The sequence below is a fragment of the Arachis hypogaea genome, chromosome 16, assembly GCF_003086295.3.
Source record: "Arachis hypogaea cultivar Tifrunner chromosome 16, arahy.Tifrunner.gnm2.J5K5, whole genome shotgun sequence".
Lineage (NCBI taxonomy): Eukaryota > Viridiplantae > Streptophyta > Magnoliopsida > Fabales > Fabaceae > Arachis > Arachis hypogaea.
In genome coordinates this window covers 60711911-60725741 of record NC_092051.1, presented here as the reverse complement: position 1 = coordinate 60725741, position 13831 = coordinate 60711911, and the positions used below count along the sequence as shown (strand labels likewise).

General features: G+C 37.8%; 1 non-coding gene across 1 annotated transcript; it reads left to right on the top strand.

The window, feature by feature from the left end:
- The first annotated feature begins 1277 nt into the window (after positions 1 to 1277).
- On the top strand, positions 1278 to 1385 carry LOC112760654 (small nucleolar RNA R71). The gene has a single exon (XR_003181085.1). It is a non-coding gene; the product is annotated as a small nucleolar RNA R71 (small nucleolar RNA).
- The last annotated feature ends 12446 nt before the right edge of the window (positions 1386 to 13831 follow it).

Below are 13831 nucleotides of genomic sequence, written 5' to 3'. Positions count from 1 at the left end.
CCTTCCTGAGCTGTTGCCATCTCTAGTGAGATTTTAAGCAGCTTGCACCCCATAGATTCCCAGTTTCTCTATTACAGAGAGGGGCATGAGGTTTATTCCTGAACCAAGGTCACACAGAGCCTTAAAGATCATGGTGCCTATGGTACAGGTTATTATGAACTTTCCAGGATCCTGTCTCTTCTGAGGCAATGTCAGTTGATCCAGATCACTTAGTTCATTGATGAACAAGGGAGGTTCAACTTCCCAAGCATCAATGCCAAACAATTTGGCATTCAGCTTCATGATTGCACCAAGAAACTTGGCAGTTTGCTCTTCAGTGACATCCTCATTCTCTTCAGAAGAGGGATACTCATCAGAGCTCATGAAGGGCATAAGGAGGTTCAATGGAATCTCTATGGTCTCTAGATAAGCCTCAAAGTCCTTTGGTTCCTCAGAGGGAAGCTCCTTATTGGTCACAGGACGTCCCAGGAGGTCTTCCTCCTTGGGATTCACGTCCTCTCCTCTCCTCACAGGTTCGGCCATGGCACTTATGTCAATGGCCTTGCACTCTCCTTTTGGATTCTCTTCTGTATTGCTTGGGAGAGTACGAGGAGGGATTTCAGTGATCCTTTTACTCAGCTAGCCCACTTGTGCTTCCAAATTTCTAATGGAAGACCTTGTTTCATTCATGAAACTTACAGTGGCCTTAGATAGATCAGAGACTAGATTTGCTAAATTAGAAGCATTTTGTTCAGAGTTCTCTGTCTGTTGCTGAGTTGATGATGGAAAAGGCTTGCTATTGCTAAACCTGTTTCTTCCACCATTGTTAAAGCCTTGTTGGGGCTTTTGATCCTTCCATGAGAAATTGGATGATTTTTCCATGTTGAGTTATAGGTGTTTCCATAAGGTTCACCTAAGTAATTTACCTCTGCTATTGCAGGGTTCTCAGGATCATAGTGTTCTTCTTCAGAAGATGCCTCTTGAGTACTGTTGGATGCAGCTTGCATTCCATGCAGACTCTGAGAAATCATATTGACTTGCTGAGTCAATATTTTGTTCTGAGCCAATATGGCATTCAGAGTATCAACCTCAAGAACTCCCTTCTTCATAGGCGTCCATTGATTACAGATTCCTTTCAGAAGTGTACATGAACTGGTTATTAGTAACCATGTCAATGAGTTCTTGAGCCTCTGCAGGTGTTTCTTTAGGTGAATGGATCCACCTGCAGAAGTGTCCAGTGACATCTTTGATAGCTCAGATAAACCATCATAGAATATATCCAGGATGGTCCATTCTGAAAGCATGTCAGAAGGACACTTTTTGGTCAACTATTTGTATCTTTCCCAAGCTTCATAGAGGGATTCACCTTCTTTCTGTCTGAAGGTTTGAACATCAGCTCTAAGCTTGCTCAGCTTTTGAGGAGGAAAGTACTTGGCTAAGAAAGCCGTGACCAGCTTATCCCAAGAGTTCAGGCTGTCTTTGGGTTGAGAATCCAACCATAATCTAGCTCTGTCTCTTACAGCAAAAGGGAAAAGCATGAGCCTGTAGACTTTAGGATCTATTCCATTAGTCTTAACAGTATCACATATCTGCAAGAATTTAGTTAAGAACTGAAAAGGATCTTCAGATGGAAGTCCATGAAACTTGCAGTTCTGCTGCATCAGAGAAACTAATTGAGGTTTCAGCTCAAAGTTGTTTGCTCCAATGGCAGGAATGAAGATGCTTCTTCCATGTAAATGGAATTAGGTGCAGTAAAGTCACCAGCATCTTCCTTATATTATTATTATTTTCGGCTGCCATCTCCTTTTCCTGTTCAAAAATTTCTGAAAGGTTTTCTCTGGATTGTTGTATTTTAGCTTCTCTTAATTTTCTCTTCAGAGTCCTTTCAGGTTCTGGATCTGCTTCCACAAGAATGCTCTTATCCTTGCTCCTGCTCATATGACAAAGAAGAAGGCACAGAAAAATAATAATAATAATAGAGATCCTTTATACCACAGTATAGGGATCCCTTTGTGAGTGGAAGAAAAGAGGGGGAGAAAAAGAATGTAATATAATGGAAGAAACACAACTGTGAGGATGGAAGAGAGATGAAATGAGATGTTAGGATATGAATGAATAAATAGAATGAGATGGGGGAGGGATAATTTTCGAAAATTATTTTGAAAAAGAGTTAGTGATTTTTGAAAAATGGTTTTTGAAAAATTGTTAGTAATTTTCGAAAATTTTTTGAAATAAAAATAAAAATAATTAGTTAATTAAAAAGAAATTTTTGAAAAAGGGGGAGATATTTTCGAAAATTAGAGAGAGAGAGAGAGTTAGTTAGGTAGTTTTGAAAAAGTTAAGAAACAAACAAAAAGTTAGTTAGTTAGTTGAAACAAATTTTGAAAAAGATAAGAAGTTAGGAAGTTAGAAAAGATATTTTGAAAAGATATTTTTGAAAAAGATAAGATAAGAAGATATTTTTGAAAAGATATGATAGAAGTTAGTTTTTGAAAAAGATTTGAATTTTTAAAATCTCAATTAATGACTTGATTCATAAGAAATCACAAGATATGATTCTAGAACTTAAAGTTTGAATCTTTCTTAACAAGCAAGTAACAAACTTCAAATTTTTGAATCAAAACATTAATTGATTATGTTATTTTCGAAAATTTGGTATAAAATAAGAAAAAGATTTTTGAAAAATATTTTTGGAATTTTCGAAAATAACTAAGAATTTTGAAAAAGATTTGATTTTTGAAAAGATTTTGAAAAAGATAAGATTTTCAAATTGAAAATTTGATTTGACTCATTGGCAACAACTTGATTTTTAAAAATTTTTGAAAAGTCAACTCAAATTTTCGAATTTGATGAGAGAAAAATGGAAAGATATTTTTTTGATTTTTGAATTTTTATGATGAGAGAGAAAAACACAAAAAAAAGATGCAATGCATGAAATTTTTAGATCAAAACAATGAATGCATGCATGAATGATATGAGTGTCAAGATGAACACCAAGAACACTATGAATGTCAAGATGAACATCATAGACATAATTTTGAAAAATCTTTAATGCAAAGAAAACATGCAAGACACCAAACTTAGAATTCTTTAATGCTTAGACACTAAGAATTCAAGAATGCATATGATAAACATGAAAAGACACAAAACAAAAAATCATCAAGATCAAACAAGAAGATTTACCAAGAACCACTTGAAGATCATGAATAACACTATGAATGCATGATATTTTCGAAAAAATGCAAGATGCATATGCAAGTGACACCAAACTTATAATGTGACTCAAGACTCAAACAAGAAACAGAAAATATTTTTGATTTTTATGATTTTCTAATTTTTTTGGATTTTTATTTTATATTTTTGAAAATTATATGAAAAAGAAAAATAAGGATTCCAAAATTTTTAATATGAATTCCAGGAATCTTGCATTCTTAGTCTAAAGCTTCAGTCCAGGAATTAGACATGGCTCACTAGCCAGCCAAGCTTTCAAAGAAAGCTCCAGTCCAAAACACTAGACATGGCCAATGGCCAGCCAAGCTTCAGCAGGTAGATCAGGAACAGTAGCAGGTGGATTAGCTCCAACTAGCTTGCTCTTGATAACAAATTGCAAGCCTCAGTCCAAAAGAATTTAGACATGGCTTTACAGCCAGCCAGGCTGCAACATATAATTACATGGGCTGGAGTGATTAGTTGAATACCAATCCCAAAGTAGTTTGGGTATGGCTTTACAGCCAGATATGATTCAACATATTCCATGAAACACTAGAATTCATTCTTAAAAATTTTGAAGCCATAGAATAATTTATTTTTGAAAACATTTTTATTTTTTATTTTATTTTATTTTTTCGAAAACAGATGAGAAATTTTTTTTTTTGAAAATATTTTTGAAGGATTTTTGAAAAGAAAACGAAAAGAAAATTACCCAATCTGAGCAACAAGATGAACCGTCAGTTGTCCAAACTCAAACAATCCCCGACAACGGCGCCAAAAACTTGGTGCACGAAATTGTGATGTCCAGGCTCAAACAATCCCTGGCAACGTGAGCAACTTGGTGCTCTGATCTCAATACATAATTGTCACAACTTTGATACAACTAACCAGCAAGTGCACTGGGTCGTCCAAGTAATACCTTACGTGAGTAAGGGTCGAATCCCACGGAGATTGTTGGTATGAAGCAAGCTATGGTCACCTTGTAAATCTCAGTCAGGCAGATATAAAGTGATAATGGTGTTTTCAAATATTATATAATGAAATAGGGATAGAGATACTTATGTAAATCATTGGTAGGAATTTCAGATAAGCGAATGGAGATGCTTTTTGTTCCTCTGAACCTTTGCTTTCCTGCTATCTTCATCCAATCAGTCTTACTCCTTTCCATGGCTGGCTTTATGCAAGGGCATCACCGTTGTCAGTGGCTACATCCCCTCCTCTCAGTGAATAATATGCTCACGCACCCTGTCACGGCACGGCTATTCATCTGTCGGTTCCCGATCATGCTGGAATAGGATTCACCCTCCTTTTGCGTCTGTCACTAACGCCCAACAATCGCGAGTTTGAAGCTCGTCACAGTCATTCAATCATTGAATCTTACTCGGAATACCACAGACAAGGTTTAGACTTTCCGGATTCTCTTGAATGCCGCCATCATTCTAGCTTACGCCACGAAGATTCTGGTTAGGAGATCTAAGAGATACTCATTCTAGCTTATTTCATGTAGAACAGAAGTGTTTGTCAGGCACGCGTTCATAAGGGAGAAGGATGATGAGCGTCACACATAATCACCACCTTCATCACGTTCTTGGGTGCGAATGGATATCTTAGAAGAGAAATAAGAAGAATTGAATAGAAAACAGTAGTACTTTGCATTAATCTTTGAGGAACAGCAGAGCTCCACACCTTAATCTATGGAGTGTAGAAACTCTACCGTTAAAAATACATAAGTGAAGGTCCAGGCATGGCCGAGATGGCCAGCCCCCTAAAACGTGATCACAGGATCAAAATACGATCTAGGATGCCTAATACAATAGTAAGAGGTCCTATTTATAATAAACTAGTCACTAGGGTTTACTTGAGTAAGTAATTGATGCATAAATCCACTTCCGGGGCCCACTTGGTGTGTGTTTGGGCTGAGCTTGAGTGTAGCACGTGCAGAGGCCATTTGTGGAGTTGAACGCCAAGTTCTGTGCCAGTTTGGGCGTTCAACTCTGGTTTTGGATCCTTTTCTGGCGCTGGACGCCAGATTTGGGCAGAAGGCTGGCGTTGAACGCCATTTTACGTCGTCAATTCTTGGCCAAAGTATGGACTATTATATATTGCTGGAAAGCCCTGGATGTCTCCTTTCCAACGCAATTGGAAGCGCGCCATTTCGAGTTCTGTAGCTCCAGAAAATCCACTTTGAGTGCAGGGAGGTCAGAATCCAACAGCATCAGCAGTCCTTTTTCAACCTCTGAATCTGATTTTTGCTCAAGTCTCTCAATTTCAGCCAGAAATTACCTAAAATCACAGAAAAATACACAAACTCATAGTAGAGTCCAGAAATGTGAATTTAACATAAAAACTAATGAAAACATCCCTAAAAGTAACTAGATCCTACTAAAAACATACTAAAAACAATGCCAAAAAGCGTATAAATTATCCACTCATCAGCGGCATTCCAGCCGTGTATGAAATCATATTCTCTGTAAGCAATCCTTGCCTTACAAGTGCGGCATTCTAGCCGTGTATGAATTAATATCCTCTGCAAGTGATCCCAGGTTATCAGTTGCAGGTACAGCTCTCAATAGCTGTGTAACACTGGAAAATGTTCTGTGGTCGTACCACTATCTATCTGACTGCCTTCACGCAGCAGATCATTACATAATCATTCTCATTATCATCATTCATCATCATTCTCATTATTCATCATCATTTTCACATTCTTATGCAGTACCTCTTTCTTTCTCTGTTCAATCATACTGTACAAACTTTACATCTTTTACTTTTACAATATCCTGGCTCAAACCATTTCTCTTTATCATATTATTCTTTTCTTTTTGTATCTCTTTACTTTACTCTGGTTACTCTGTGCTCTGTGTTACTTTATTCTGCTCAGATTTCTCTGTTTAACATGTGTATTTAAAGCTTATGTAAATTTCAGTATGAATAGTTAGCCTGTCCCAAGTATAGGTTCATCAAGTCTATACTGAAATAGTTTAACTTTTCATATAACACCTAACCCTAGTCACAACTCAAGTACTAACTAAGTTGTCCTAGTTCGTTCACTAGTCTCTGTCTGTTTTTCTGTCATTAAAATTTTACAGACTTTTTCTTTGGTTTTTATCTTTTCTTTAACTTTTTATCTTTTCTTTATCTTTGCCTCACTATCATGTTATTACCACTCCCTAAGTGTTTTATGAAGGTAATTATGAGATTCTGCACTTAAAGTTATCTTTCTAAAGCTTTTACAGAAAATTGCCTTTTCCGTATTATTTTATTATTTTTATAAAAATATTATTTTTAATTAAATATTATTATTTAATATTTTATTATTATTTATTATTTTAATACTAAATTTTCGAAAATTAACTTACCTTTTACTTTTAACCTTTAAAATTCACTTTTTACCACCCGTAACTTTTAATATTTCTACTTTTACCAGCCTATCTTCCAGAAATTACCATATAACCCCTTAAACACCAAAAATTTTACTTCCTTGCCCTTTCTAAGATCTAAAAGGTGTTCTTCAATGTTCTTCACCATACTCAAAGTGTTCTTCATGCTCTTCGTATATTCTTCAAATTCTTTCTCTATTTTTACCTGTTTTTCAGTCTTTTCAGCAACTGATTTTTACCAAAATTCAAAATAAATTTTCAGCCACTAAAACCCCATATTTTCTACATGATTTTAACATAAATTGAACCTCAATTTAAGCTCTAGGGTTTCGTTTTCCAGCAGCCACAAGAACACACATTCATAGCTTGAATTTCATCAAATTTTCACCAAAATTTCAACAAGAATTACTCATACAAACAATCAATTTCAAGCACAGCCAAAACATATCATAATCACACAACTCAAACACAATCAATCAACATTAAATTTGTCAATCCCTACCTGGTTTTGCTGCTCATAATTCGGTTAAACTTTCAGGTGGTCCTTAAGCACTTTTTCCTCCTAAATCACATCAAGAACAACTTTAAATCCAAAAACTCTCAACTGACCAAATCTCACTCAGTATGTTAGGAAGAGATATCTCACCTTATACTTGCTGGAAATTCACGTTTCTTGGCCCTCAAGTCAGGTTAAGCATGATTCCTAAGGAAGAACATCAAGAAAACACATGTTTTGCATGGTTTTCCTTGAAAACCGAATTGAAATGGGAGGGAGACATCCATGTCACCTTATTTCCATCCTTGATAAGTTACATGGTTATGTAGAGGAAGCAAAGAGGATCATTTTGGTGAAATCGGAGTTTTGATTGGAGTTTTAGTTCAGAAGAAATCAAGCTTTGAAGATTAAGTGTTCATGAAAGTTTCTCTCTTTTCTCTCTTGTTATTTTCGGCCAAAATGATGAAATGAGACAGCCTTGGAGGTCTTGGGGGTGTAAGGTGAGTTGTGATTGGTTGGCTTGGAGGTGGATTAAAATAATATTAAAATATCTCTGGTGTACAACTACTAAAACTAGGTGTATCGAAACACTCGTAAAAACATCTCTAAAAATTATTTTCTGAGCTACTAGCATAAATAACACTAGTAACATATTTATTATGAGATGTATAATGAGGCCTTAGCTTTACTAAATTCATCAGAGAGTGCTGGTGCTAAGCTGCACCAGTAAACCGTAAACCCGGTTAAACCGATTTTCTGTTTTTAACAAAAATAGACCAGGTAACCTTATAATGTCATTCAAGCATTTTCTAAAACTAATATAATGATAATATTATACTATTATCTCTCTCCTCTCATGAATCGAGTCGGGTTCGTCAAACAGAGACTATTTACGAAAATCAGAATCAAAACTGCCAACTGATACGGTTCAAAAACAAGGTTCTTCGTGATTGCATTATCGAGCTTGCCTCAGAGGAGGTTCTAACTTAAGGATAACATAATGATAATGAGGATTGAGATGCTTGATGATATAACAGAGGTGTTTCCTTTATTGATCTTCCGGAGAAATCTGTACTTTCAGAAAAGATCTCATGTACTCGAAAATCAGGGTTGTTACATTCTACCCTCCTAAAAGAAAATTTTACCCTCAAAATTTCAGTTACCTAAGAACAGATGTGGGTAATCAGCTCTCATCTTATCTTCCAACTCCCAAGTTTGCTCTTCTTCTCCTCTTGGTTCCCATGCTACTTTGACTAAGCGAATAGTCTTGCCTCTTAGCTGCTTATCACTTCTTTCTACGATCTGAACTGGTGATGCTTGATATGTCAAATCATTTTATAACTGTACTGTTTTTGGTTGTGAAACGTGACTCTCACCGGGAACATATTTCTTAAGTTGCAAGACATAAAAAAAACATCATGAAGGTTTGATAAATAAGGAGGAAGGGCTATTTGATAGGCTACTAGACTGACTCTTTTAAGTATTTGGAAAGGTTCTATGTATTGTGGGTTAAGCTTTTTAGTCTTAAGGGCTCTACCTATTCCAGTAATCGAAGTTACTTCTAGAAAGACATGGTTTCCCTCACTAAACTCTAAGGGTCTATGTCTATTATCGGCATAGGTCTTTTCTCGGCCTTGTGCTGTCTGGATCTTCCGACGAATCTCCTTTATCTTCTCAGTAGTTTCTTACACTAAGTTTGTACCTAAGACACTAGCTTCCCCATCATCATTCCAACACAATGGTGTCCGACATCTTCTTTCGTAGAGAGCTTCGTTTGGTGCCATCCTGATACTTTATTGGCAACTATTGTTGTAGACAAATTCGACATACTTATCCCAGCTGCTTTGGTTGTCCATCATACATAATCGTAACATGTATTCTAACGTCTGGATTGTCTGCTCTGATTGTCCGTCTATCTGAGGATGGTATGCTATACTCGTGTGCAATTCTGTTTCCAATGCTTTCTGAAAAGCTCCCCAAAATCTAGTAATAAACCTCGAAACTTGATCTGAGACAATTTACAAAGGTATCCCATGTAGTCGTACGTTTTCTTGAATATATATTTGTTCCAGCCTTTCTAAAGTATAGTCAACTCGAATCGGAAGGAAGTACGCTGACTTTGTCAACCTGTCCACAATTACCCAGATGGTATCGTGTTCTGTTGAGGTCCTTGGTAATCCCGTGACAAAATCCATAGTAATCTGCTCCCATTTCCATTGTGGTATTTCTAAGGGTTGCAGGGTTCCTGACAGCTTCTGATGTTCCACCTTCATCTTCTGGCAGGTTAAACATTTTGAGACATAATCAGCTACTTCTTTCTTTAAGCCCGGCCACCAGAACATTTATTTCAAATCTCGATACATCTTTGTCACTCCAGGATGCATAGAAAATCTACTTTGGTGAGCTTCAGCAAGAATCTTTTGTCGCAATTCTCCAGAGTTAGGCACACAAATTCTGTTCTTGTACCTCTATAGGCCACTACGATCCTGTCTCACAGCTTCTGGTTCTTCTGTGTTCATCCGTCTCAGCATCGTCATCATTTCTGAGCCATGTGCTTGTGCTTGCTGAATACTAATCTTAAAATCTGGTGTTATACGCAATTGGGCCAAATGGACTCCACTTGACGTCTCAGTCATAGCCAACTTAAGGTCCTCAAATTCTACGAGTAGTTTTTCTTCCTGTATCATCATCCAAGAGATACTCAAATTCTTCCTGCTTAAAGCGTTTGCCACCACGTTTGCTTTCCCTGGGTGATAACTTAATTTGAAATCATAGTCCTTCAAAAATTCCATCCACCTTCGCTGTCCAGAATTCGCATTTTGATAGTTTATCATATAACTTCCGAGTCCTCAGTGTCTGCAATACAGTCCTTAGATGCTCTTCATGCACTCTTTCTGTCTTCGAATAGAGGAGAATATCGTCTATGAAAACTACTACAAACTGATCAAGGTACGGACAGAAAATACGATTTATGTAATCTATGAAAATCGTAGGAGCATTAGTTAGTCCAAACGACATAACCGTATACTCCTAGTGACCATAACGAGTTCTAAATACAGTCTTCGGTATATCTGATTCTTTCACTCGAATCTAGTGATAGCTCGATCGAAAATCAATCTTCGAGAACACAGTTGCACCTTCCAACTGATCCATCAAATCATCTATCCGTGGAAGTGGATACTTGTTCTTGATAGTGTCTTTATTTAACTGTCGGTAATCTACGCAAAGTCTGATTCCACTGTCCTTCTTCTTTACTAGAAATACTGGAGCTCCCCAAGATGATGCACTAGGACGAATAAATTCCTTTCCAAGTAGCTCATCCAACTACTTCTTCAACTTTACAAGTTCCAGTGGTGACATCTGGCACGGTGCTATGGAAATCGGTCCGGTTCTAGGTACTAGTTTAATGCTGAATTCTATCTCTCACTAAGCAGGAAACTCAGGTATGTCATCCGGGAAAACATCAGGAAATTCCTTCACCACTCGGATTCATTCTATGCTTAGTTCACTGTCATTCGAGCTAGCCACTAACAGAACGTACCCCTCATAATCCCTCCCGTCTAAGGTAACTCTTACAGAATTCAGATATAAGGTGTGGGACAGAAATGGTTTAGTACATAGACTATCAGATGGAATAACAGCAGTTCTTTTAAAATAATCAAGGAAAGCATGATACTTAGATAACCAAGCTAATCCTAAAATAATTTCCAAACCACATAGAGGTAAACAGATTAGATCATGTATAAAAGTCCTGTTCCTAATAGCGAATGGTACTTACAGGCACACTAAACTGGTCAAAGCATTTTGGGATGCAGGTGTATGGACAATCAAGTAAAAATTCAATTTAAAGAAATATAATCCTAACTCGTAAGCAATAGTTAGAGAAATAAAGAATGCGATGCACCCGAATCATAGAGTACAGTTAGAAATCGATTCTTGACATAAGACTGGCCTTGAATGAGGGCGTTCGATTGCACAACATCGTCAATAGTGATAGTAAACACTCGTCCTTGTTGCTGGGTTCTAACTGAATTTTGAGTAAATCCCTTCGAACAATCCTTGGCAATATGTCCAAGTTCTCCACAAGCATAGCAGTTAGGTGATCCAAACTGGCAAGTCCTGTTATCATGCTCTTTTCCGCATTGCTTACATGCAGTGTTTATGTAAGCCTGATGGGCTCGTTTACCATTGCCTTGCCTTACTTTATCTCCATTCTTACCCGTACGGCGAGCAGTAATGTTACCAACTTGTAGGTTCTTATGTTGTCGTATACCACCCGCTTTAAAATGCACCCTTCTCCCAGCTGCCTGATGATTGCTAAGACGCCTTGGTGGAAATCCTTGGCGACTCACCTTGGCCACAGTCACTTTCTTAATACGTTCTTCCACTAACTTGCTCTTGTTGACTAATTCAGCAAAATTACGTATCTCCAGCGGAACTATTGACCTCATCAGATCATCACGAAGGCCTCCTTCAAACTTCAAACACTTCTATTCTTCAAAGTCAGCAGGATTCCATTGACAGATCTTAGAGAAATGACACAAGTCATCGAAATTACGAGCATACTCAGCAACAGTCATATCCCCTTGCCTCAGCTGCATAAGCTCTATCTCCTTAGCATCACGCACTGCTCTTGGGAAATATTTCTTGTAGAATTCATCTTTAAAATTATCCTAAGGAATGTCACCTTCATTACGTTGTAGCAGTCGCTGTATCCCCTGCCACCAGTACTCAGCTTATCCCTCGAGCATATAAGTAGCAAACTCCACGTGTTGTCCTTCCGGAACATGTTGCGCTCTCAGTGATCGTTCAATACCTCGAAACCAGTTATCAGCGTCAGTCGCAACGAGTGTACCCTTGAACTTAGGCAGATTAACCTTCAGAAAGGTCGCAAGGGTCATAGGTCTTTCTGGATGCCCTAAGTTATTCTCATCATTCCCATTTCTCACTCCAAGATGTTCAACAGCCCTAGCCGCTGTTGCCGCAGCTTCACGCACTACATCAGCTGCGTTGTTCATGGTAGCCATAAACATTTCCTGTTCCCTCTCGTAGTTAACATTAGGAATTCCTTCCCGTACGCCTCGTCTCTGTGAACCCATTGTAGTCCTGTTCACACCAAACAATCATTGTTATGGTGATCAGTCTTAACACTTCAAGTCAAGTGTGAACATTCCCAAAATGAAAACACAGAAACAATCATGCAACATATATCACTGGGATATCCTATACGCATGACACACACAACAGAGTATGCAATGAAGCATAGTAAGTCCACTCCCCAGGCTCTATTGGGAACAAACTGCTCTGATACCAAATTGTAACGACCCAATTTCGAATATGTCTAGATCATACCGGAAACTGAGCGGTACCAATTTGTCTTCCTAATTATTATCTATTATTTATCATATGAGCCTGATTCGTTGTTAAAAGCATAGTTAATTTGCGAGGTGTATTTTTTTTTTTTGAAAACATTTGGATTAATAGACAGAATCATTTATAATTAATTCACAAATAATAATAGATAAAACAGTTATAAACAACCACAAATAAATACACCACAAGTAGTTGACAATATTCGGTGATTCATCCTTTATTAGAATATAGACTGTTAGTTAGAACACCCCTAGATATAGCTAAATAATATCTATATACATGTATATACATACAACATCCCAGGTCCTGACCTGTTCAAGAGGTCCCTAAGCTGGCACCTAGGCTAGCCTAGACTCTATACTCATCTAGTCCCACTAAACTACTAAAGCGAGGGAAAGTACGTTCTAGGTCTTCAAAACTCAAGTCAGGTGGAACGTCGTCAAAAGATAGAACATCATCTGCTACTCCTCTGCACGATCAGACTTTTCCACAGGACGTCTCTCTGGTACCTCATGAAGTAGCCACATAATAGGAATCTCGTACACAGGATTTAGGTTAAAGTGCGCATACGAACGGGGTGCAGATGTTGGCTGGTCTCACAGTATATACATATAATCAGAGAACGATATTCACCCTAGACTCAGAAGACTATCTAGAGCAGAATCCTCTTCTTGTGAATGGTCATCAGCAAACTATGGTAAGGTACTCTTACTTCCATATGAAGGGGGAAGGGAGAGAGAAGGGGTAAGAACTGGGGAGTTCTTAGTAGGGTCGGGGTTATTAGTTACGTTCATTAATTCTATGTTGTTTAACAGACTATTAGCAGAATACAAAGAAGTAGTAATTAGAAAACACAGATAACTAGAGAAGATAGAGAAAACAAATAGCAGAACACAAACAGAAGAATACAAGAAAATAACACAAGCGCAGAGAATGGAATACAAACAAGGAAAGCATACATTCATACCACAATCATAACAAAGGAAATGCGCAACCAAGTATGATGCATGTCTAGCCCTAGCGCAGGTAATGAGCTCATCTGTCGGTTTCTACCCGCTCCCGACGTAACCCGAAGCAGCTGAAACGGGTATGGTCTTCCAGACAGCATAGGTACAGTTCTCACTAACCAACGTATGCGTCATATCCTCTGTAAGCAAACTCTGCCTTACAGGTGGCGGCATTCCAGCCATGTATGAAATCATATTCTCTGTAAGCAATCCTTGCCTTACAAGTGCGGCATTCTAGCCGTGTATGAATTAATATCCTCTGCAAGTGATCCCAGGTTATCAGTTGTAGGTACAGCTCTCAATAGCTGTGTAACACTGGAAAACGTTCTGTGGTCGTACCACTATCTATCTGACTGCCTTCACGCAGCAGATCATTACATAATCAT